Source organism: Phyllostomus discolor, chromosome 2 (assembly GCF_004126475.2).
Source record: "Phyllostomus discolor isolate MPI-MPIP mPhyDis1 chromosome 2, mPhyDis1.pri.v3, whole genome shotgun sequence".
NCBI lineage: Eukaryota > Metazoa > Chordata > Mammalia > Chiroptera > Phyllostomidae > Phyllostomus > Phyllostomus discolor.
The window spans coordinates 25,164,357-25,187,756 of record NC_040904.2 but is presented as its reverse complement, the minus strand read 5'-3'; the positions used below and the strand labels follow the sequence as shown (position 1 = coordinate 25,187,756).

At 42.7% G+C, this 23,400-nt stretch overlaps 1 long non-coding RNA gene across 2 annotated transcripts in view; it reads right to left on the bottom strand.

Annotated features, from left to right (window-relative positions):
- Positions 1-539: 539 nt before the first annotated feature.
- LOC118498792 overlaps positions 540-23,400 on the bottom strand; it is a 32,949-nt gene continuing 10,088 nt past the window's right edge. The window contains exon 3 of one of the 2 annotated variants that reach the window (XR_004901254.1): positions 540-719. This is a non-coding gene — a long non-coding RNA (uncharacterized LOC118498792). Of the gene's footprint in view, positions 720-14,124; positions 14,693-23,400 lie in introns of those variants that run through there. The other variant, XR_004901255.1, reaches the window with a different exon arrangement.

Sequence of the window (23,400 nt, the reverse complement as noted above, 5' to 3'; positions counted from 1 at the left end):
GCTGGGATGGCAGTTGGATCCAGACTGATGTTTGTGAAATATCTGCTTAATTATCAATATCTTAAGTCTACATAGAGAGACTTTGTCAATAAGGATAGTGAATGTAATTCCGTTTTTCAGATAGTATTCTTAATCTTAAAATTTTCTGTGTGTGTTTTTTGTTGTTGGGTTTGTTATCATTGCGTGTGTGGGGTTTTTTTTCCCGACATGCTAGGAGAAAAAGGCCTCTCTGCCTAGACTTTCTTGTTCATTTGTACCTGCTGTATTATTTAGCTGAGTTAACAAATAACACTAACCTCTGTTCTGTGTTCTAAGACACAGTAGTAGTCAACCAGATGGAGATCAAATTGATAGTTACTACACTAAATTGGCCTATGTGCAGAAGGCAGTTACCATGTCAGGCCTACGCTACTATCCTCGAAAACACCAGCTTGCAAGGTTGGTCCTTGGCTGGCATCTGGAAACTTAGAATTCAGGAGGGTTCCCATCCATAAACTGACAAATGTGGCTCACGGTACCAAACTGTATAAATGATGTGGCTGATACTGAACGTCTGCTTTCCTTCTGGAGCCTGAAATGTGTGTGCATTCTAAATAATGCTGTGTGATCAGCCAAGGAAAACTGTGGGCACTGATTCTCTCATGGACTTCCATGGTTGGCGACACTTCACATGCATCATCACAACTCACTGCTGGGAGAACTCAGGGCTCCGTGTGGCTCTATTGGGAAAGGACTGTTAGAAGTTTCCTCCAGACTTCACGCAGGGCACCTTATCCCTCTGCCAGGTTTGCTTTGTATCCTTTGTATCCTTTGTATCCTTCCTCTGTAATAAATTATAGCCATGACTACAACTGTATAATGAGTTCTGAGAATCATTGAACCTGGTTGGGCTCCTCATGCCATGGCCTACGGATACTCCCTGAAATAAACTTACCCCACATTTCAGACTATCCTCCGCTAAGGTATTTGAAAAGAGGAGCCTTGGTCAGACTTTTAATTTATTTAGAAAAATAAAAATAAGCCCACACATAGTATCTTAAGAATGATAGCCAGAAGCACACCTGCTAGTCAAAGGAAGGCAATACAAATATGTGACTTTTGCCCATGCAAATACTGTTTTTTCATGACCTTTGGGGCTTACCATGTAAACACAGGATGAACTCAATAAGTGCTTACACGTTTAAAAACATACATTATACAAATAAAAAAATGAAATCTTTTCCAAATTTTTCACAATATTTTCCCAAATGTTTAACTAAACCATCTCTTAAATTAGCACTGGGGAAATTGGGTATTTTTTAAATTACACTGACAACTACCTCTTAAATGAATTAGATTCATTATTTTTGCCAAAGATTGCTCTAACACTGTCTTGAACTAATTGAATTATACTGCCCTAGTTGTAACCACACTGGCATGAGATAATATACATAAAAGTAAACAGACCTCAAGAGAATTATGCTGAATGAAAAAAAAAAAGCCAATCTCATAACGGTAACAAACTGTGTGATTCCATTTATGCATTTTTTTAAGTTTTCCAGCCTAAATTTATAGCTTGTGCTGGTAAAATGACTTTTCTGTAAAACGGAGAACTTCAAAAGAGTTGGATAACAACGGTGGGTCTTAGAGAAAGATGGTCTCTTTTGAAATTGGTCCTATTATACATCATTCTTGAAATAACAAAATTACAGAGATGAAGAAAAGATTAGTGGCTGCTAGAGCTGGGAACTGGGAGAAGGAGATGAGTATAAAAAATAAAGTAAACAGAATATGATTATTAATCGGGACTGTAGAAAGATGAAATTCTATATATCATTTATTTGAAAAATATTTATCATTACACATTTGATCTTTTTCATTTTCAACCATATACAGTTTTCACCTTGGTGATGACCTTGCTGAGTGGAAAACATAATATCTTTAATACATGAGTTAAATCTAGGATGATGTTCAAATGGACTGCAGGTAACTGTTTATGTCAATAATAAATACAGTAGATTACTTTTAAAACCGATACTTTGGACTTTTTATTACAGATGCAATTGCTGACTTATCATAAATCAATGTGCTTAAAGTGCCATATGATATCAAATGTTTAGCTTAACAGCATAAAATTGAGCAGAAACTGTAAAACATGTTTTATAGGTGCTATAAAATCCCGGGGCCGGAGGTCCCGCTTTTTTTGCATTACTCTGATCCATCAAGTCCACTGAAAATTCCAGATAGCCAATACACCGAGGAATTGAAAATTGGCTTTCAGAGTTTTATTCATTTCAGTTATTATAACCTCCAGGGACAGCTCTGTTTCCTACCATGACGAGAGAAGCACAGGCCCCACAGAAAGTCAGAACAACATTTTCTTTACAATGTCCTGTTACTAAACCATCCTGCGGTATCTGGCCTCTCCCAGTACCGTGCTTGTGGCACCCTTTAGCACCTGAAAAGAGACTAAGTGATATGGCAAGAGGGTAGTCATTTGGGGTTTTTTTCTATTTTATTTATTTTAGTTCTTTTTAAAAAATTATAATTTACTGATTATGCTATTACAGTTGTCTTGACTTATACCCCTTTGTCCCCCCTCCACCCAGCAACTCCTACTCCCTCAGGCAATCCCCCCACCATTGTTTATATCCGCAGGTTATGGTATAAGTTCTTTGGCTGCCCCATTTCCTGTATGGTACTTCACATCCCCATGGCTATTGTGTAAATACCTCTTTGTACTTCTTAACCCCCTCACCTCTTCACCCATTCCCCCAAACCCCCTTCCCATCTGGCAACCATTAAAATGCTCTCTGTATCCATGATTGTCTCTGTTCTTCTTGTTTGCTTAGGTTTTTTTTTTTTTCCGATAACAATATGGATGTATTTTTTTTGTTGTTCAATTACGGTTGTCCTCATTTTCTCCCCATTACTCTCCCTTGCCTTACCCATCCCCCACTTCCACTTTCAGCCCTTCCCCCCTCCATTGTCTTTGTCTATGGGCCCTCCATACACATTCTTTGACTTGATCCTTCCTCTTCTTTTCCCCGTTATCCCCCTCCCCATTCCCCTCATAGTTTTTTAGATTCAATTGTTGATAGATAGGTATTTATTGCCATTTTATTGTCCATGGTTTTGATCTTCTTTTTCTTAAATAAGTCCCTTTAACATTTCATATGCTAATGTTTTGATGATGATGAATTCCTTAAACTTTTTTCTTGTCTAGGAAGTTCTTTTTTATTTTTTTATTTTAAAAATTTTATTTATTTAATTTTAGAGAGGGGAAGGGAGGGAGAAAGAGAAAGAAACATCAATGTGTGGTTGCCTCTTGAGCATCCCCTATTGGGGATCTGGCCTGCAACCCAGGCCCCTGACTGGGAATCAAACCAGCAACCCTTTGGTTTGCAATCCAGCATTCAATCCACTGAGCCACAGCAGCCAGGGTGGAAGTCCTTTATCTGCCTTTGATTTTAAATGATAGCTTTGCTGGATAGAGCAATCTTGGCTGTAGGTCCCTGCTTTTCATAACTTTGAATATTTCTTACCAATCCCTTCTAGTCTGCAAAGTTTCTTTTCAGAAATCAGCTGACAATCTTATGGGAACTCCCTGTACATAACCAAATCCTTTTCTCTTGCTGCTTTTAAGACTCTCTCTTTATTTTTAACCTTTGGTGTTTTAGTTATGATGTGTCTTGGAGTGGGCCTCTTTGCATCCATCTTGTTTGGGACTCTCTGTGTTTCCTGGACTTGCATGTTTATTTCCTTCACCACATTAGGGAAGTTTTCTTTCATTATTTTTTCAAATAGATTTCCATTTTCTTGTTCTTTCTCTTCTCCATCTGGAACCCCTATGATGCGAATGTTGGACTTCTTGAAGTTGTCCCAGAGGCTACTTATACTATCCTCATTTTTTGAACTTTTTCTTTCTTGCTGTTCTGATTAGTTTTTGCTTCCTTATGTTGCAAAACATTAATTTGATTCTCAGCTTCATCCACTCTGTTGTTTCCCAGAATGTTGTTCTTCATTTCAATTAGTGTATCCTTCATTTCTGACTGGATCTTTTTTATGCTGTTGAAGTCCTCACTAAGTTCCTTGAGCATTCTTATTAACCCGTGTTTTGAACTCTGCATTTGATAGGTTGCTTATCTCCATTTTGTTTACTTCTTTTTCTGGAATTTTGACTTTGATTTCTGGAATCTGTACTTTCATTTGGGCCATGCTTCTTTGTCTCCTCATTTTTGCAGCCTCCCTGTGTTTGTTTCTATGCATTAGTTAGAGCAGCTATGACTCCCTGTGTTGGTATCATGGCCTAATGTAGTAGTAGGTGTCCTGTGGGGTCCAGTGGCATAGCCTCCCCTGTCACCCTAGCTGGGTTCTCGAAAGTACTCCCTTCATATGGGCTAAGTATACCCTCCTCATGTAATTGAGCCTTGATTGCTGTTTGCAGGCCATTGGGATGGATTTAGATGGTAGTCATTGTTTATCCTAAAATGTTTGTTACCCTGAGCAGTGGACATTCATTCATTCAGCAAGTTGAGTTACTGTTCCATTTTAAGCACTGCTCAGTTGTTCAGTAATGGACAAGACAGGGCAGAGACAGTAAGGAGAAAGAAATGTGGGCTGATATATTGAGAACTTTAGGATATAGAATCAATCAGACCTGGTGATGAAAGGGTGTGAGGAAAAGAAGAAGTCAAACATAACATCCCAGTTCTTAGCTTGGCAACTGGGCGGGTGGTGTGAGAAGAGATTGCTCTGTGGTGTGACTGCTGCCATGAGCTAGACCCAGGCCAGAAAGAGATGGCTTACCATAAGCACCCTTAGATATTCTGTGGTCATAATTGATACTTTCCTTCTGACATAAACCACTATCTCTTCCCTGTGTCCCACAACATCCTGATTCCTAAAATAGGCTATTATCTTGACTTGGTCAAGCACGTAAGACATTTTACCATATCTGCAACTGACTGTGTACTAGTACCCATATATATCCTGCATTGTTCTATATAATTCTTTGGCACCTGTCAAGCTAACAGGAAAAATTCACTTTGTCTTTCAGTTACCCAAGATGCATCTCTTACGAAAGTGTCCCTTAACAAACTGTATTAGTTGTCAGACTGGTTTGACCTTCCTCTTTCTTTGTTCTTTCCCTGCCCTCTGTTTATGGAGGTAGATTTTCAGTCTTTAGGGATTTTCCCCAGGGTCCATGTGTACTAACAGCTGGTGTTGATATTGCCTGAGATAGAATACGCAGAAGGAAGCTGGGGCAGTGAGGACACATTGAATCTGAGATACCCCTGGCTGGGTCATCCTGTGGAAATTTCCAATAGCAGCTGGTTATACATATCAAGACCAGAGAACAAATTAAAAGGAGTCAGCTGTGTAAACACCACTGTTTTCTGTTATTGCAAATGTAGTACCTTCTGTTATAAAACTGTGTACCTCATTGATCACTTCAAAGAATTACCTGATTCAGCTGTCCATTTAGTTTTTACCCATCCAGCCATTAGTTCCTAAACTTAAAACACCCATTGCTCACCTCAGCATTCAGAAAGTCTGCTACTTTTGTTCTTCAACCTCTGGAACCAAGAACTGAAGATAATGCCTTAGTATGTAGCCAGGGATCAGCACAGAAGGAACAGAAACAGTTAGCAAAGAAGTCTATGACAAGTTAATGAAGGGGTAAAATGAGAGAATTAAGAAATTTATTAATCCAGAAGAAGGAAAGGAAAAATTTTAAGTGGAACATAAAGCGGGTGAGTTAATTAGAAAACAAAGAGTAAGATGGTTGCTATAAATCCAACTGTATCAATGATTAATATAAATTAACTAAATAATCCAAGTAAAAGGCTAACATTGTAATACTGGACAAGAATAGATACATTTTAATTTTAAGGAACACAGAAAGATTGAAACTGTGAGGAAAATTACAGGTTCTACTCTCAAGAATGCTCACCATGCAAGCATTCACCACAAGGAGCTAGTGTAGCTGTTCTAACATCGGACAATGTAAATTGTGAGAGAGACACATCACTGATCAGGGAGTCAATCCAACAAAAAAAGCACCACTTCAAATCCATATATATCCAATAACTTGACTTCAGAATACAAAGGTAAAAAAATGACAGATATAAAATCCACTGAAAGAAGCCATTGATCAAGTTCAAAACTGATCTGAAGAGTAAGTTACTACTAATTCTGAACTCATTATCACAAAGCATCTGACTTGCCTAAGCACTGACCGGCCTTGAAATTGCTTCAGGGAGAGTAAGGAAGGGGCAGCAACTGAACAGTGAGCTGCATCCATCCCACTAGATCCCTTGCTCATCAAGGCCTTTATAAAACATCTTCAGGCACATCAATTAAAGCACTATATGTAGCTGACAATGTGGTTCAGTTCATTGGGCATTATGCCACAAAGTAAAAAGTCACTGGTTCAAACCCCAGTCAGGGCATATGCCTGGGCTGCAGGTTCAATCCCCAGTTGGGGTGTGTTCAATAAGCAACTGATTGATGTTTCCCTCTCTTTCTATCTCCCTCCCTTCCCCTCTCTCTAAAAATAAATAAATAAAATTTTTAAAACACACTATGTATATATTACACCTATAAATGAGACTTATCTTCCATCTGCATCTTTCTACATGAATCGTAATTGATGTTCCTGGAAGCTGACTGATGGTGAGGCCAGCATGGCCACTGTTAGCCTTTGGTGGTAGACATTGTCCCCCTAATGAGTGCTGGACCATTCATTCATTCATTAAAAAAACACTATTTTTTTTACATGTTGGATTTTTTTAATTTTAATTGTTGTTCAAGTACAGTTTTCTGCCTTTTACTTGCATCGCAGTCTGCCCCCCAGCCCTCCCCATCTCCCTCTCATTTCTACCCCCCCCCATTTTTGTCCATGTGTCCTTTATACTTGTTCCTGCAAACCCTTCCCTTTTCCCCCTGAAATTCCCTCCTGTCTCCCCTCTGGTTACTGTCAGCCAGTTCTCAGTTTCAGTGTCTTGGTTATATTTTGCTTGTTTGTTTGTTTTGTTGATTAGATTCTTGTTAAAGGTGAGATCATATGGTATTTGTCTTTCATTGCCTGGCTTATTTCGCTTAGCATAATGCTTTCCAGTTCCATCCATGCTGTTGCAAAGGGTAGGAGCTCCTTCTTTCTTTCTGCTGCATAGAATTCCATTGTGTAATTGTACCATAGTTTTTTGATCTATTCATTTACTGATGGGCACCTAGGTTGCTTCCAGCATTTGGCTATTGTAAATTGTGCTGCTATGAACATTGGGATGCATAGGTTCTTTTGGATTGGTGTTTTTAGTGTTCTTAGGATATAATCCTAGCAGTGGAATTGCTGGGTATAAAGGGGAATCCATTTTTAGTTTTCTGAGAAAATTCCATACTGTTTTCCATAGTGGTTGTACCAGTCTGCAATCCCACCAACAATGCACTAGAGTTCCCTTTTCTCCACAACCTCCCCAACACTTGTTGTTTGCTGCTTTGTTTATAATGGCCATTCTCATGGGTGTGAAGTGGTATCTCATTGTGGTTTTAATTTGCATCTCTCTAATAGCTAGAGATATTGAGCATCTTTTCATGTGTCTCTGGACCCTCTGTATGTCCTCCTTGGAAAAGTGTCTGTTCAAGTCCTTTACGCATTTTTTAATTGGGTTGCTTGTCTTCTTAGAATGGAGTCATGTGAGTTCTTTATATATTTTGCAGATTAAACACTTGTCTGAGGTATCATTGGCAAATATGTTTTCCCATATGGTTGGTTCTCTTTTTATTTTAATAGTTTTCTTTATCCATGTGGAGGCTTTTTATTTTGATGAGATCCCATTTGTTTACTCTTTCCTTTATGTCCCTTGCTCTAGGGGACATATCAGTGAAAATATTGCTGCTTGAAATATCTGAGATTTCCCTGCCTATGTTCTCCTTTAGGACTTCAATGGTGTCACAACTTATATTTAAATCTTTTATCCACTTTGAATTTATTTTTTATATGGTGTAAGTTGGTGCTCGAGGTTCATTTTTTTGCACGTTACTGTCCAGCTCTCCCAACACCATTTGTTGAAGAGGCTATTTTTACTCTATTTTATGTTGCTTCCTGTTTTGTTGAATATTAATTGACTGTAGAGAATTGGGTTTATTTCTGGGCTCTCTGTTCTGCTCCATTGGTCTATCTGTCTGTTTTTATGCCAGTACCAGGCCGTTTAAAAAAAAAAGAAAACTATTGAAGCCTCTCACTTTCTTAGATACTTGAGATATACAGATCAAAACTATAGGTTCTACTGACAGCCCAGTTCTAGAGATGGTCCAAGAACCAGATTACAGTACAGAATGATCAACACAATGAGAGAGCTGCATAAGGACATGGTAGGATCCCAGAAGGGAGTACCTTTGCAGAATGTAGAATGAATGGGTGAGAATGAATGGGAAGCAGCAGATGACAGAGATGGACATGCAGAGAGAACATGAGTCTCAAAGCAGAGATTTTGCAAGAGGGTGTGAGATTCACCGTCCAGAAATGGACAGAAGGAGATGCTGATTGTGAGGGATGAGCAGTCTTCATATCAGGTTCTACATCTGTCTCTTTCTCTTTAAACTTTCCTGCATCCCAGACCCTAAGTCTTAAACTGGGGTGCCTCACTCTGGCCTGTCCTACCCTCTATGTTATCTCAATCCAACATCTTTAAATCCTATTAAGTAATCACCCTCCTGCCCCTTAGCTATCTATTAGAATTGAAACTGATTCATACCATGTGAAAGTGTCATGGTCTTACTGTTCCCATGACACCGGCCTTTAAAAGGATGCTTGCTGTGGTAGATGTATTTTTGAAAAATAGCTGCAAAATGTTTCTGATCATATATGCTCATCCAGAACCTTGCTGTTCTTTTATTAAGAGGTGGAAGCTATGTCCCTTCCCTCCAAATTGGGTTGGCCTTTATGATTGCTTCAATAAAAAGTTACTTGGAACCCCCCACCTGCACTCCTCACCTACCCCTATCCATGTGCACCATCCTTTTGGGCTGTCCCCTCTCCCATTGCCCTTCTGATGTAGGGCTTTGACCCTGGAATTTATCTCTACCCCTTCTCCCAGGAACCACTCCCTTGCTCTTCTTTAGTCCCTGGGGAATTCTCCTGGGTTCCAGCTACCGCCCTCTCCCCAGAGTGCTCTGTATTTCTGCCTTCTCTGCAGGACCCTTCATAATCTACCTCCAGCAGTTCAGGGGATAAACCCAACCTCTTCTGCTAAGGAGAGGCTAGGGGTGGATGCGATAATGGGCAGGTTGTTATTAGTGAACACGGTAAGATATTGTCTTGAGATGTTAATCTGTGGGGCTTTCTTTCCCTCCTTCCCTGCACAGTAACCAAGGGGTCTCACTAAAGAGTAAAGTTGATCACAAGGGATTGAAAAAGGGCCAAAAATAGTGTTGAGCTCTGTGACTCCCAAACAGCCTTAGAGAATCGAAAAGTGAGGCTCGGGGCATGAACACATGAAGAAACATGGAACAAGCAGGTGGGCTACAGAAATTACCAGGTGTCTGCACCCCAAAGCCTCCCAGGGAGACCAGAGTAGGGCTTCCCTGCTTGGCTGGAGGAGGGCAGGAACACCTGAGAGCATTCCCTATCACCACCCACCCCCAAGAAGCAAACATCCCCGAGATATTTGCCAAGCTCTACTCATACTCCCCCAAATGGATCCCCACTTCAGTGTTTGAGGACTCTCTGAACCCCAAATGTTAGGAATACATTCAGTTACAACCCACAAAAAATATGACTAGCAGTGCCTTAAAGGGCAGAGGTTTCTTTTTCTCATGTAACAAGAAGAATAGAGGTGGGCAGTTGCTTTGTAAACATGCAGATTCCCCAGGACCTAGTTCCTGAGGATAGGATTCAGTGAGTTGTGGAATGAACTGGGGTGAGGGGTGGTTCTATAATTCCAAAAACCTCCCAGGTGACCCTAATTTGTAAGCACAGGTGGCAGCTACTGTCCTGGAGTTCACTGAACCTGCTGTGCCACCTGCTCTTCTGAGTTTCCAGAATCCTTTAGCTTTCAGAGAAGTCAACAGCACTACCAGTGAACCAGTGATTGATTAACTCATTCACATGTCCTGCAAACAGTAATTGCTAACCTTTTCACTGGTAGACACCAGCCCAATGAGGCTGGTGAACTGGGCCTGGAGCCATGAGGATTCAGCAACACTCTCCAACGAGGGAAATTGCCACAGAATCTATTTCAAGTACTTTCTTTGTCAACTGAAGAAGGATGGGAGTAACCATCTAAGTAAACAGGGTGGATTGAACACCTTCTTTTGATTCCATTTCCCTCTCAGCATGTTATTATAATGTAAAGATTTTGTTAAAGGCAACAAAATCCTCAAGGACAAAGATAAAAGAAAATGCAGTAAGAATGGAGAATGAGAGATGAACAAAATGCTGGAAACTGGGAAGCAGATGGAGCATGATGAGTGATTTAGAGACCAGGCATGTGTTGCAGAGAGGAGGCGGGAAGCTAACGGATTGTCCCCTAGAGCTCCTGAAAGCCATAGGATTGGACAGCCCAGGAATCTCTCAGAAGGCAGGGGGTGTTAGTTAAAAGGCTGTACTAAATGCAGGGGATCCCTAGATTGCTTCTCCACCACACCAGCCAGACACCTCCGTCATATGGCAGGAAACATACTGGAGAAGGGTGTTAAGGCAAGTTGGCATGCTGGATGAATCCTGAGATCCACCAGCAACTGTTCACCGTGGCAGCTGGGAATCCTGGTGGCCCATCTTGGACACCTGAGATAGCAAGCTGGCCTTCTCTTCTCTAGGGAAACTGAGATCCTCAAAGAAAAGACTTACAGACAATGCTTTTTGGGAATCCTATTCAAACACAGAAATTCAGAGGAGACCAAGCCAGCACACACAGCAGAATGAACTTTCAGGAAAACCATAATTCATCTCTTCAGAGAGGTAATAGAAGATAATGACATCAATGAAAAATGAACAAACTAGTCATAGGACACAAGTGAGTTCTTGGTTTTTAAAAAATAGGGGGCAATGTCAAGAGAATTCAAGCATGCTCTATTAGGAAGCTGCTGGAGGTTGTACTCTGCCAAATGGAGGGAGCAAATCAGGAGATGGAGAAACAGCAATCACCAGAGCAGGAGGCCAGTGGGCTCCAGAGGGGTGTGTGAAAGGTAAAGAAATCAATGATTACCTGACACACTTGAACTATTAGGAGAGATTAACCATTCTGGTAAAGAGTCGGAGGAGCACTAAGGATGGGTATAAATCAAACATTAGATAATTTTGAACTCCATGGGGAGGAAAAAGCTGTGTAACAAAGGAAAGGTTACCTGTGTACACTGTGTGCCTTAGATGGGAAAAATATTCACAGTAATCACAACAGTGTGAACTTTTGATTTAACCAAAAAATATGATACGATTATGTTGGAAGAATGAGGAGAACAAGAGTTCTAAATTCTCATCTTTCATGGGAGGAAGTCGAGTTTATATCTAAATCAGAAAAATCAGTACAGAGGCTGTTATTGAGACACATGGAGAAGACATCCAGGAGCTGCTGCCACGTCAACTGAAAGTGAGACTCGCTTCTCTGACGAGGAGGACTGTGCGGGAAATGGAAATGTCAGGCCACAGGGAATTCTGGTCCAAACACCCTAGACTTTTGTGATTCTTTTTCCCTACTTTGGTGGGTTCAGCCAAAGTTCTCCCTTGAGAATTGCCAAATGTAAGCTCTAAGGAAACAAACAAATACACACAATGAACTTCACTTGAACCTTGTTTTGTTCTTTGTTTCTAAGCCAAAAGCGTCACAACAAATAGGGAAGGAGCCAGAGCCCACACGGGTATGTGGGGTTTAGCAAAGAGGGTCTGTTCCCTGAGCCGCCTGCATTTCTGTGTTTACCAACATATAGAGCTGTGGGCGGCTAGAAGACAAGTCACCCAACATACAGGCACTCAGCACCTGTTTGAATGAATGAGAGAATCAGCATATGAACAGCAGCAAACCCATTAGTTTTCACGCATCGTGAATGCCTAACAAATGTTAGGACCCATACGGTTTGCCTTTAGTGCTTCTTTCTGATTCACTTAGAGATTTAATGGCCTGGTATGTTTTCTGCTCTGTAGGAAGTAGGGATCTCCCATATGCACAGGACACTCCTATCTTCAAAGAACTACAAATGTGTTTGCGAAGGCAAAGCACAAATAAAGGAGAAGTTAAACTCATGACCACAGTGGAGGATGGGTGCAAAGGGAAAAGCTACTTTGGACTTGAACCCATAATCTTAATGAGAGGCTGGTGCAGGGAGGTATGAGTTTCCCCACACTGGCTAAAAAGTCCCTAGAGTCTTTTCCAAGTATTTTGTTCACAAGGAGATGGGAAAATGGGAAGAGTGTCATGCCATGTGACACTCTTATTGACAAAAGTCAACAAAGAGCAAATCTGTTGGCCTCCTACAAGCATCCTTGTGTTTACCTTAGTGCTTTTCCTGTAAGGCAAAGAAATTGGTGCTTTCTGGTGATGAAATGTCACCAGCCTTTCCTTTTTGCCAGGAGGGCATATCAGTTTGCATGGACATTGTCTCAAAATTTATAATGAATCCCCAAATGGTATAAGTAAGAGTTCTGCAGGTCAATAAAGAAGAAAATAGAAATGAACTTCATAAAATATTAAGATTACTCAAGGTATGGCCCAAAGCCATACCCCCTTGAGCTTTGTGGGATCGTGTTCCCAGGCGAAGTGGAGTTAGCGTTGGAGGGAACTCAAACAAAACACCACCCAAAAGCACACAAGGGAGAGCAGGACGTGGTAGCTGTGATTTCGGAGGCCTCACATCCCTTGAGTCAATAATAACAATATTTAGTACTCCTGAGGTGCTTTTGAAACTTTGGAAGTCCCTCAAAGCCCTACCATAGGCCCGGGGCACTGAGTTGCTGAGAAAGGTCACTGCTACAAATATCACGTAACCTGATGTCTTCCATGCTGATGGACAGCATGGAGGGAGGGAGAAACCAACACCGAGTGCCAAGTGTTATGGTCACACCCTCCTCACTGAGCTCCCAGCAGCCACACGTGCCTGTTCCCATATATTCCCAGCAGGGCAGCCATAGTGTCCCTGTCCAGACACAGTCACGGGACTGGTTACGTCACGCCTCTGCTTAAACATTCAGGCCTCACATCAATCTTAGAACAAAGACCATATCATAACCGGGTCTTCAGGACTTGGTATCAACTCCTGCCCAATTCACCACCATCATCTTCTACTTCCTATTCCTGCACACTGGGCGGCCACAAGCTCCACAAGCATTCCACGCGGTGCTTTGCCACCATGGATACAGGCCTCTCTTCTGCCAGGAACTCTCAGTACAGATTGTTCCCTCTGCCAGGAACTCTCTCCTCTCCACCCCTTTGCCTGTCTCAGTCACACGACAGATCTCAGCTTAAAGATCTGTGCCTCAGTGAACTTTCTGCCCCACACTAGTTTACCTCTCCCAGCACCAAGTACCTTTCCCTCAAGAATTATCACGATATGTAACTATGCATCATATGCACAAGTATTTGTGATTAATGTCCTCCTCTTCCACTTAAGCTGCAATCTCCAAAAGGCACAGCCCACATCGGTTTTGCTCAGCGTGTTATTTCCTAATGCCTGGCACAGGCACCTCAGAGGCTCTCACTGATGCTTGATGTATGAATAAATGGTAGCATGCTGTCCTGTCCTTTATAAACGTAATATTTGGGTTCACTCCCACCTCTCCAGCACAGGGTATAATCAGCATGGAACTCTCTATCTCAAATACAGTAAAGATTTACTCATATCTTATTCTCTAGAATTTAATAGTATTTTGATTACTTAAATTGATGCATCTCAACCCATCCAAAAGAATGAAAATCATCACAAAGAACATATATGCGTAACTCAGACACACACAACAGTGTGGCGATGGCCCGAAAAAGTGGGGACAGGGACTGGGTGGAGGCAGGCAGAGAGTAGAAAGTGGGGACATCTGAAATAGTGCCAACAATAAAGAAAAAGAGAGAATGAAAATCAGCCCTGATTGGTGTGGCTCAGTCGGATGGGTGTGGTACCACAAAGTGAAAAGTCGCCAGTTCGATTCTCGGTCAGGGCACATGCCTGGGTTGCAGGTCTTATCTACCTGTTGGGGAGTGTAAGAGGCAAAGACCAATGTTTCTCTCTCACATCCATGTTTCTGTCCCTCTTTTTCTCCCTCCCTTCCCCTCTCTCTAAAAAATGAATAAATAAAATATTTTTTTTAAAAAAGGAGAGAAAGAAAGAAAATCATCAAAGACTCATAGTGCTAAAGAGGATGCATTTATTTTGACTGAACGGTTTGAACATCAGGTAACTGTTAAGCAGTCTAGTTAAGATAACTGAGCTTCCTAAATTTTCTGCTGTTAGAGATCTTCTCCCTGACCAAGAAGCCCAGTCAAATGCCACTTAAATCTGTATTCGCCCAACAGGCAGAGCAAATTTCTCCTTGCTCTTCATGGACTCTCCCACTGGCTGGTTGCCTGGGACCTGAAGACCAACCACGTGTGGCTGCATGACAGTCCTCATTTGTCACAGAGCTCTCTTCACGGTGGATGCATAGTTGGCCCCCTTCCCTGGAAATAAACTACTGCCATCTCTTGCTTACTTCCTTTATTTGAGGCAGTTTATCTTCTCAGCTTCTGAGCTTTCATGAAAAAGACAAGTTTGTTTGACAAGGAGCGTAAGGATACGCTGGCTCTGCCAAATATTAAACACACTTTAAGGCTTTGGGGAATGAGGCGAATAGTGCCGAGACTCCCATTTCCACAGCCATGGTCCTTGGGGCAGAGTAACTGAGAGGAGAATGTGAGATCCCCAAGTGCAAATCCGGGACAGAGCCTGCTCAGGGCTAAAGTCCATCACGGCTCCTGGGATGTACCTCACCCACCTGAGGCTGATTCTAGGCCAAGGCTCCCACTTAAGGATCGTTGTCCCAGCTCTAGGATGCCTGGTTTTTCCTGGATTTCCTGGCTTCTCTTGTCTTCCAGCCATTACCCCTTTTATCTGCTGAGCCAAAGCCTTGGTCTCTCCTCTTTCCTCACAGTATCTGTTACTGGCATGTTGGGAGAGTTCCCAGTCACCTCAGTGGTGAGACCCAGTTGTTCACCATTGACATCATCATGTCAGTCCTCAAGGTCAAGTAGTGCTCACTGTTCGTCAAACCCAATAGACAAATCTTCACTCCAGGGACAGAAGAGAGATGTTGCCTCTCCGTCCTGGAGAAAGTTGCCCTCACACACAGAATAGATCAAACAGCTCTTTACCATCCAAAAAGAGGAAAACAATAAAAGTTAAGCATCCATTTACAAAGAAAGTTTATATCCTGCTTTTTATACCATAATTCATCTAATACTCATGAATACCTCTAGTCCATGCACATTAAAGGGTGGTTATATGCTTTATATTTAAGGAACTCCTCAGAGACAGAACAGTCATTGTTATTTATATATTGTTGAATGCTCAATTTATTAAACCTACAAGTTTAATAACCAAAACTTTGAACATCAAATTTCTTACCCATTCAAGCAATGATCATATACTAAAGGACCTTAAATCATTCAAGCTATAATTAAAATTTTAGCATAACTAATTTTTGAATGCTTCAAACACAAACATAATGAGTACAAAACCCTTAAAACTATTCTCAAATAGCAACTCAATTCACTTTCTAATTATTCCTACATGCCTTATGCTTTATCAAGGCTATACAAAATGCAGTACTAGCTATGTGAATGCCTTCCAAGTACAGTAGAAAGATCCGAGGCCAAATCCCAGGCCAAAAGAAAAGGCCAGCAGTACCACTCAGTGTCCCACTGGGAAAGCCAAACCCACTGGGAAACGTGACTGACTATGAAGCCAGAGACACTAAAATAACCAGTGCCAGGTATTCATTAAATAGCAAGCCCAGATGGGCAAACAGACCAAGGAATACACTTACATGCAGCTTCTCACATGTATGAAAGGTGACACTACAACATAGACCAGTAAATGATGCTGGGAGAACTGGATATTGAGTTGGGGAAAAAATTCACTTTTCACACACATATACAAAATTATGGATGATAAAGACCCAATGTGGAAAACATCTTAACACATTTAGAAGAAAATAAGAGGGCATTTTTATGACATTGGAGTAGGAAAAGAATTTCCTAAATAAGGTATAAAAGCACAAACCATGGAAAAAAAGATCAATTTGATTACATTAAACTGAAATATATATAGAAAAAAGTCAGTACATCTTAAGTGGAAAAAAAACAAGTCATAGACTGAGAAGAGAAATTTGCAGTACATATCATTGACTATAGCCACAGAACTCCACCTCTTGCCTCCTCTGGGTTTGTTGATGGACATTCCAATGGATTGGAGACAGGCAAGTGTAGGGAAGGAGTTGGGGCTCCTATTCTCCCTGCAGCTGCAGAGGCCCCCATTCCGTCTGTGACTATCACCCAAAGACCAGAGCTCTTGAAAGAATCCCTCTCCACTTAGCCTTATTGTTGCTAGGTTCCTCCTCTGTCCTATTAGCCTAAGGACACAATGGCCCCACTATTAGTAGTTCTTATGGTTTCCTTAAGCCCTGCCCACACTTTATTACACCCACCTCCAACTGCCCAATTCAGGTGTGCCATCTACTTTCTCCTGGGACCCTGACTGGTACGCCTGGTACAAGTCAGCATACGCCTGGTATGCTTTTAACATGGTATTGATCTATTAGGCAGGTTACTTAACCTGTTGGACTCCAATTACTTCATCTCTAAGTGGTGCTGCCATGAGGATTGATTACGATGATCTTCGTAAGCGCCTCAGCACAGCACCCAGCATAGTGAGCTGTCAGTAAGTGGTGCTATTGTTATCATGATGAGGGCGTTATTATTGTTGTTACTGCTAACAGATCTCCACTGCTCTCCAGCAATCTGAGAAACACCTAACCAGCTGGGAAAAAAATGCCAAAGCAAAACCTAAGACAAGATAACTAAAACATAATTTGCTATCAGACTTAAGGAACTCCCAGAGTTTTCTTAAGATCACCATTATAATAAATATTGAATACCCTTTGCCAAGGAGAATTATAATACGTAGAGTGGTCTTCTGTTCAGTCCAGTATATCTCCTGCAACAAGAGAAGCATTCATTATTTTTAGGTCTAGGCCACACCAATCACTCACATTCCACAGATACCTGCAGGTATATCCGCCACAAAAGTTGGTGATAGGCTTGCAAATGCAGGAATCCATATGCAGCAGCCAACACAAACAGGCAGTGGAGGCTGGCCACCACCCACTCCTGCACCTGTGTGCACCTCTGCTGCACGCAACCCTCAAGGGTGAATTCTGCCAGCCAATGACTGTGAAGCTGGTCCTTGCGTACCTGATGGCATTCATGTCCATGTAGATTGTGCCCACTTAAGTTCAATTTTTACACACATATTTTAAAAATACTAGGACTTACATCTTTAATTGGTATGACATACTGAAGTGTTTAAAGAAAAGTAGGCAATGGGAATTGTGGGAAAACAATGTATCAGTAGTAAACACTTGGTCACCTGTCATTTGGAAAGAGATGGAAAATCTTAAACTTTTAGGTATTGTCAAATCATGTATGTCTGTTGTACTTTATTTTATAAAATATTTACTCCACTCCAGTTATATATGAATGGTGTCAAAGACCTGTCAGAGTGTTAGAACCTTAGACCATGTGAAGGGAAAGTATGTGGACCCTTCTTGGGGTGATGGACATGATCTGCACCATGTCTGGGGCGCTGGGGACACAAATCCATACATTTGTCAGAACTCATGGAGCTGTACGCTGAGGACCTGGCATGTCTGTAGGTGTTAATTCAATTTTGATTGCAGTTATAAAAATGTGCAGAGGAATAAGAAAAAGGTTTAAAAACAACTTCTAGGTCACTGTACCCATTTCTTTATGTGACAGAATAAAATCTTGAAACACTAAGCAAATTGACCAAACACCCCAGGACTTTGCTAAGTAATTCCTGATGAGAGGAGATGACTCACAGATCTGTGAGTGGCAAAAGTGAGTCATTCAAAGATCAGGCCTTGGCTGGGATTAAACCACCCACTTGATTACAAGGTCAGCTTCAACTATCTGTGCTCATTCAGAATGGAGTTAACTGGATAACACCCTAGACTTTCTGGAAAAGGCTTTACCCCTGAGGGATCTGGAGTTTCACCAGCATGTGCTCACAGCCTCTGGGGTGGCCCCCGAGGGCCAGAACACAGTTAGATCTACTTCTAGACTGATGAACCAGAAAACTAGAGATCATTGACTGACAGCCTGATGTTCATCTAAATGGGCAACTCAAGTGGTGTGCCCCAGGGCTCTTTCTCAACACTGTAATCACACAGTTTGGGTGACAGTGAAGACATCTACCAAATGTTCAGAAGTCACACACAGGATTGAGAACACAGGGAAGATGGGCCCCAGGCACACAATTACATCATTTGAGCAGGAATAATGATTGGGCCCCAACCCCAAATTTAAAGTAGAATAAACTAAAAATCAAACTGCCATTAGGTCAGAAGACCAATTGCCAAATCTAGGGTGGGAGTGGGGAAACCTGACTTAACAAACAAACAAGCAAACAAACAAACAAACAAAAAAGCCCTGTGGTTCTAATTGGTCACACATGCAATTATGAGCCAATGGTCTGTAGCACAGTTAGTTAAAAACTGAGTGTACTGACAGGGATGTCTACTAAACTCAACACTAACTATCTCTTATGGTTCCAGCTGCTTCATTTTAGGAGTGACATTGACAAACTGGGTGTATGCCGGAGAGGAGGACCAGGATGGTAGGGTAGTAGGCACCTCGCTCTACCGCAAACACTTTAGGGAACTCATTGTTTAGCCTCAAGGAGTAGACAGATAGAGGTTAGGTGACCAACCTTCCTAGTGTGCCCCAGGACTGAGCACATTTCCAGACAAAGAGCTTTCAGTGTGAACAATGAGACAGTCTCAAACAAAGTAGGACCAAGTGTCACCTTAGGTTGAGATGACAGCAGAGTAAGAGGTGCCAGGACACATGACTGCTGATTTCCAAATGTTGGAGGGGCTTATTCTCAGTTGCACTAAAGTAGACCAGGGCCATGGCAGAAGTTACCCAAAGGAAGCTAAACTCAAGGTGAGGAAGCACTGAAGTTTCTGAGGAGCTTTCTCAGAAGAATGAGCAGCACGTGGCAGGTCTGAACACACACACACACACGCGTGTGCGCGCGCCAGATAATTCAGCACAGTCAGAACCTCCAAGTTCAATAATAGTTTTAAAGAAATCCCTATTGTACAGGGTGGGGCAAAAGTAGGTTTACAGTTGTTCATATAGAAAATAATGTAAGAATTAATAAATAATAATATAAAAATAAACTCGGTATTTCACCTACTCACAACAGTAAACTTATTTTTGCCCTGCCCTGCATTAATCACAAAACAGGGTCCTGATACACTTGGAAAGGGGGAGACATGTGATTTATTTTTCTATACAGAATGTTCAGCTCCCAGTGCTCTTGCATGTGCTCCGACCCCTCCCCACCTCAACCCACTTTCCAAGTTTGTCGTCCTCACGAGAAAGGGTGATGCTCAAGATTCTTTTCAAATCCAAGGTTTTATAATTTATAAATATTGTACATATTGTCCTTATAATTTATGTGTACCTTGATATTGTTTCCCTCTTACATTTCTGTAGTACCTTAGGTGTTGTAGAAACTGACAGCAAACACAATGAGGAGGCCCTGGCCAGTGTGCGCAGTTGGTTGGAGTGTTGTCCTGTACACCGAGAGGCTGCAGGTTCAATTCCTGGTTAGAGCAAGTAAGGAAGGCAGCCGATTGATGTTTCTGTCTTACATCAGTGTTTCCCTCCCGATTTCTCTCTCTCTCTTCCTCTCTCTTTCTTTCTCTCTGTTCTTCTCTCTCTCTGCCCTTCTCTCCCTCTCTAAAAGCAATGGAAAAAATGTCCTCAGGTGAGGATTTACAAAGAGACAATGAGGAGAATGCCGTATAAAGAGCAGACGTGTTTGCAACTCTGAAAAATGAAACTCTATCAGGGGTGTCCAACCTTTTGGCGTCTCTGGGCCACACTGGAAGAAGATGAGTTGTCTTGGGCCACACATTAAATATACAAACACTAATGAAAACTAATGAGCAAAAAAAAAAGTTTTAAGTAAATTTACAATTTTGTGTTAGGCCATATTCATAGCCGTCCTGGGCTGCTGGTTGGGCACCCCTGCAAGAAGAGAAGGTTCTGTGCCTATTCTCACTCTGATGAGGAAGGCAAAGGAAGAGAACAGGGAGAAGAGGGCTCCTGAGCCCCATCTTCGGCAGGAGTAAGTGCTGCTCCGCAGGAACCCAGGGAGGAGAGGACGGCAGGCGAGAAGAGAGAAGGAGCTCGCAGGGTGGGACCACTTCCAGCCGAGCCCTGCAAAAGTGGCTGCATCTGCCAGAGAAGGGGTGGGGAGACTGGCAGGTCTAACGCCTGGTCTCAGGATGCAGGGCGTCTTCACTCAAGCTGCTAGAGCAGAATACTATGGACTGGGTGGCTTAAACAACAGGCCTTTATTTCTCACAGTTCTGGAGGCTTGAAGGCCAAGATCAAGGTGTCAGCAGGATCTGTTCCTGGTGAGGATTCTCTTGCTGGCTTTCAGACAGCCACCTTCTCACTGTGTCCTCACATGGTGAGGAGAGAGAGAATGCACTCTGTTCTCTTCTTGTTCTTACAGGGACCTTAGTCCATAGTGGGGTCCCCACCCTCATGATCCAATCTAAACCCAATCTCCTCCCAGAAGTCCCACCTACACATTCCATCATACCATTCTATGTTAGGGTTTCAACATATGAATTTTTGAGGGACACAAACATTCAGTCCCTAACAGAGGAATATAAGCCTTGGGAGCCAGGGCCCCGAACTCAGAGACCCGACTCCAAACACCAAAGACAGAGGCCTTGGGACCAGAGTTGGAGGGGTCAAGAGTCATGGTGAGTGGTGGGGATGCCACAGAGACCCCGGCTAGAATGCCAACTTCACCACTTTAGAGATTCCTAATCTCTAAAATGGCCTGTCCGGGGCTTGGCATCCTGCTCACCTAGAGCAAGTTCTCAGGAAATTTGGGTGCGTGCTTGCTCTTGTCACCATCCTCAGTGACAGGGAGCAGTGTCGGGCCCTCCCCCACCACTTCCCTTCCTCCCCAGACTCCATGCTGCCTGGGGCAGAGCCCGCAGGAATGACTGAAAACCTGCTGGAGGCCTTGCAGGGTAAGCGGTTTGTTTCCTCACTGAAGAGGGAGTCTGGAGTCTAGCAGCTGCTCAGGGCATCAGCAAAGAGGCAGCCTCCTTCTTTCTTCCTGCTCCGGCTTCCTCCATGCGTAGCTTTTGTTGTAACAAAGTGGCTGATACGCCTCCACACCTAGCGCCTGAATTCCAGGATGGAAAAAAGTGAAGGGTAGAAGGCAAAGGGAAGTAAGAGCACCCCAGTGGAGCCAGTCCCCTTTCAAAGGCCACTCCCAGAAGCTCTTTGGATGTCATTGGCCAGCACCAGGTCACACAGCCACACCCAGCGGCCAGGGCAGTGGCGCAGCATTTCGAGGACACACCGCCATCCTGAACAGCACTGGGGGCTGGTTAGAGAGGCAGGAAAGGAGAGCGGGTATTGGGTAGGTGGAGTCCAGCGTCTGCCTCAGCAGCCTCCTGGGGGCATACACCCTCGTCACCTCCCCAGGGGTCACAGCTCTTGGGGAACTGAAAAGCCACCAGTCCCAGTGGCAGGGCCTGAGTGTGCAGCCCCAAACGGGAGGGCAGGACTTCCAGGAGACAGCACCTGTGGGCCGCCGCTGCTGTGTCTGGGCAAGGAGCTCCTTTGGGAGCAAAGCAGAAGTGGTCACAGTACCTACAGGGCCCGGGTAATTTTTGTTTATCAAATGGAAATGGAAAAAGGATTGGGTCTTTTCTTCTCAAGAATTTGGAGGAACTGGCATAGTTTTTCTTTCAGTTTTCTACCATGTTTTTTGGCATAATTATTCAAAAGAACATTCTACTAGTTCCCTCTGTTCTAAAAATAAAAACAAAATGACTGAAAAGCAAACCAAGAGAAGGCCGGTCTTGTACAGAGTGGTTAATGTTCTGTGGTTTATGTAGCAATGAACAAATGCAAGCTAGCCATGGTAAGAGATTCACAGTTCTGATTCTCTTGCTTGCGCTCTGCCTCTGCCTCTAAGGTGCCAGTGGGGGTGCCTTCCAGCACCCCAACATGCCGGCACCCGGATGAGGAAGTACATGAAGGTGACTTTCCATCACCCCAACTGCTGCAACATCCTAAACCGATATAACCTGAAGTCTGGTCCCTGGACATGGACCAGGAGCACCAGTGTCACCTGGAAACTTGTATGAAGTGCAAACCCTCAGGCCCATCCCAGACCCGCCGGGTCCTGAGAGACGAGAAGTCTGAGAACCACCAGCCTGGGTCAACGTCTAATAGCAGGGAAACCATCAATAAAAGTAACCGATCTATGGTTTTCTAATATGTATCTCAAGAAAATCATTAAGACCAGTAAAAAGTACAATCAGTCTTCTGGAATCTGTACTGTCTACGCTTCATCTTAGCCAAAAGGCTGAGACGTGATGGACTCTGTACTATCTAGCACGTTCAGAGAGAGTTTAGGGTACGAGATGAATTACAGGCCTGCAACTAAATTTAAATTCCTTAAATTTTTGTTTTTATTCTAATCACAGCATCTCTTTATATTTGTCTTGAAGGCTATAGCAAGAAATAATTTGCAGAAATTAATCTCCTTAGAGTTCTGGCACCAAGTGTAAGGATGCTCTGTGTCAGAAAGTGCTGCATATTCCCACCCTTGTTACAGCCCCAGTTAGTAAGCTAGGCCCCAGTGTTAACCTGCCTGCTACGGGCTGAATTGTGTCCCCCCAAATTCACATGTTCAAATCCTAACTCTAGTACTTCTGACTGTATTTGGAGGTAAGGTCTTTAAAGAGGTGATAAGGTAGGGCCCTAGCCTGGTATCTCAGTTTGTTAGAATGTCGCCCCAATATGCCAAGGTTGTAGGTTCAATCCCCAATCAGGGCACACATAAGAATCAACCAATAAATGCATAAATAAGTGGAACAACAAATCTCTCTCTCTCTCTCAATAAAAAAATAATATGTTTTTGAAGAAATGATGATCCCTGGCTGGTGTGGTTCAGTGGCTTGAGCGCCAGCCTGCAAACTGAAAGGTCACCCATTCAATTACCATTCAAGGCACATGCCTGGCTTGCAGAAAACTGATCAATGTATCTCTCACACATCGGTGTTTCTCTTTCTCCCTCCCCTCCCATCTCTTTAAAAGTAAATAAATC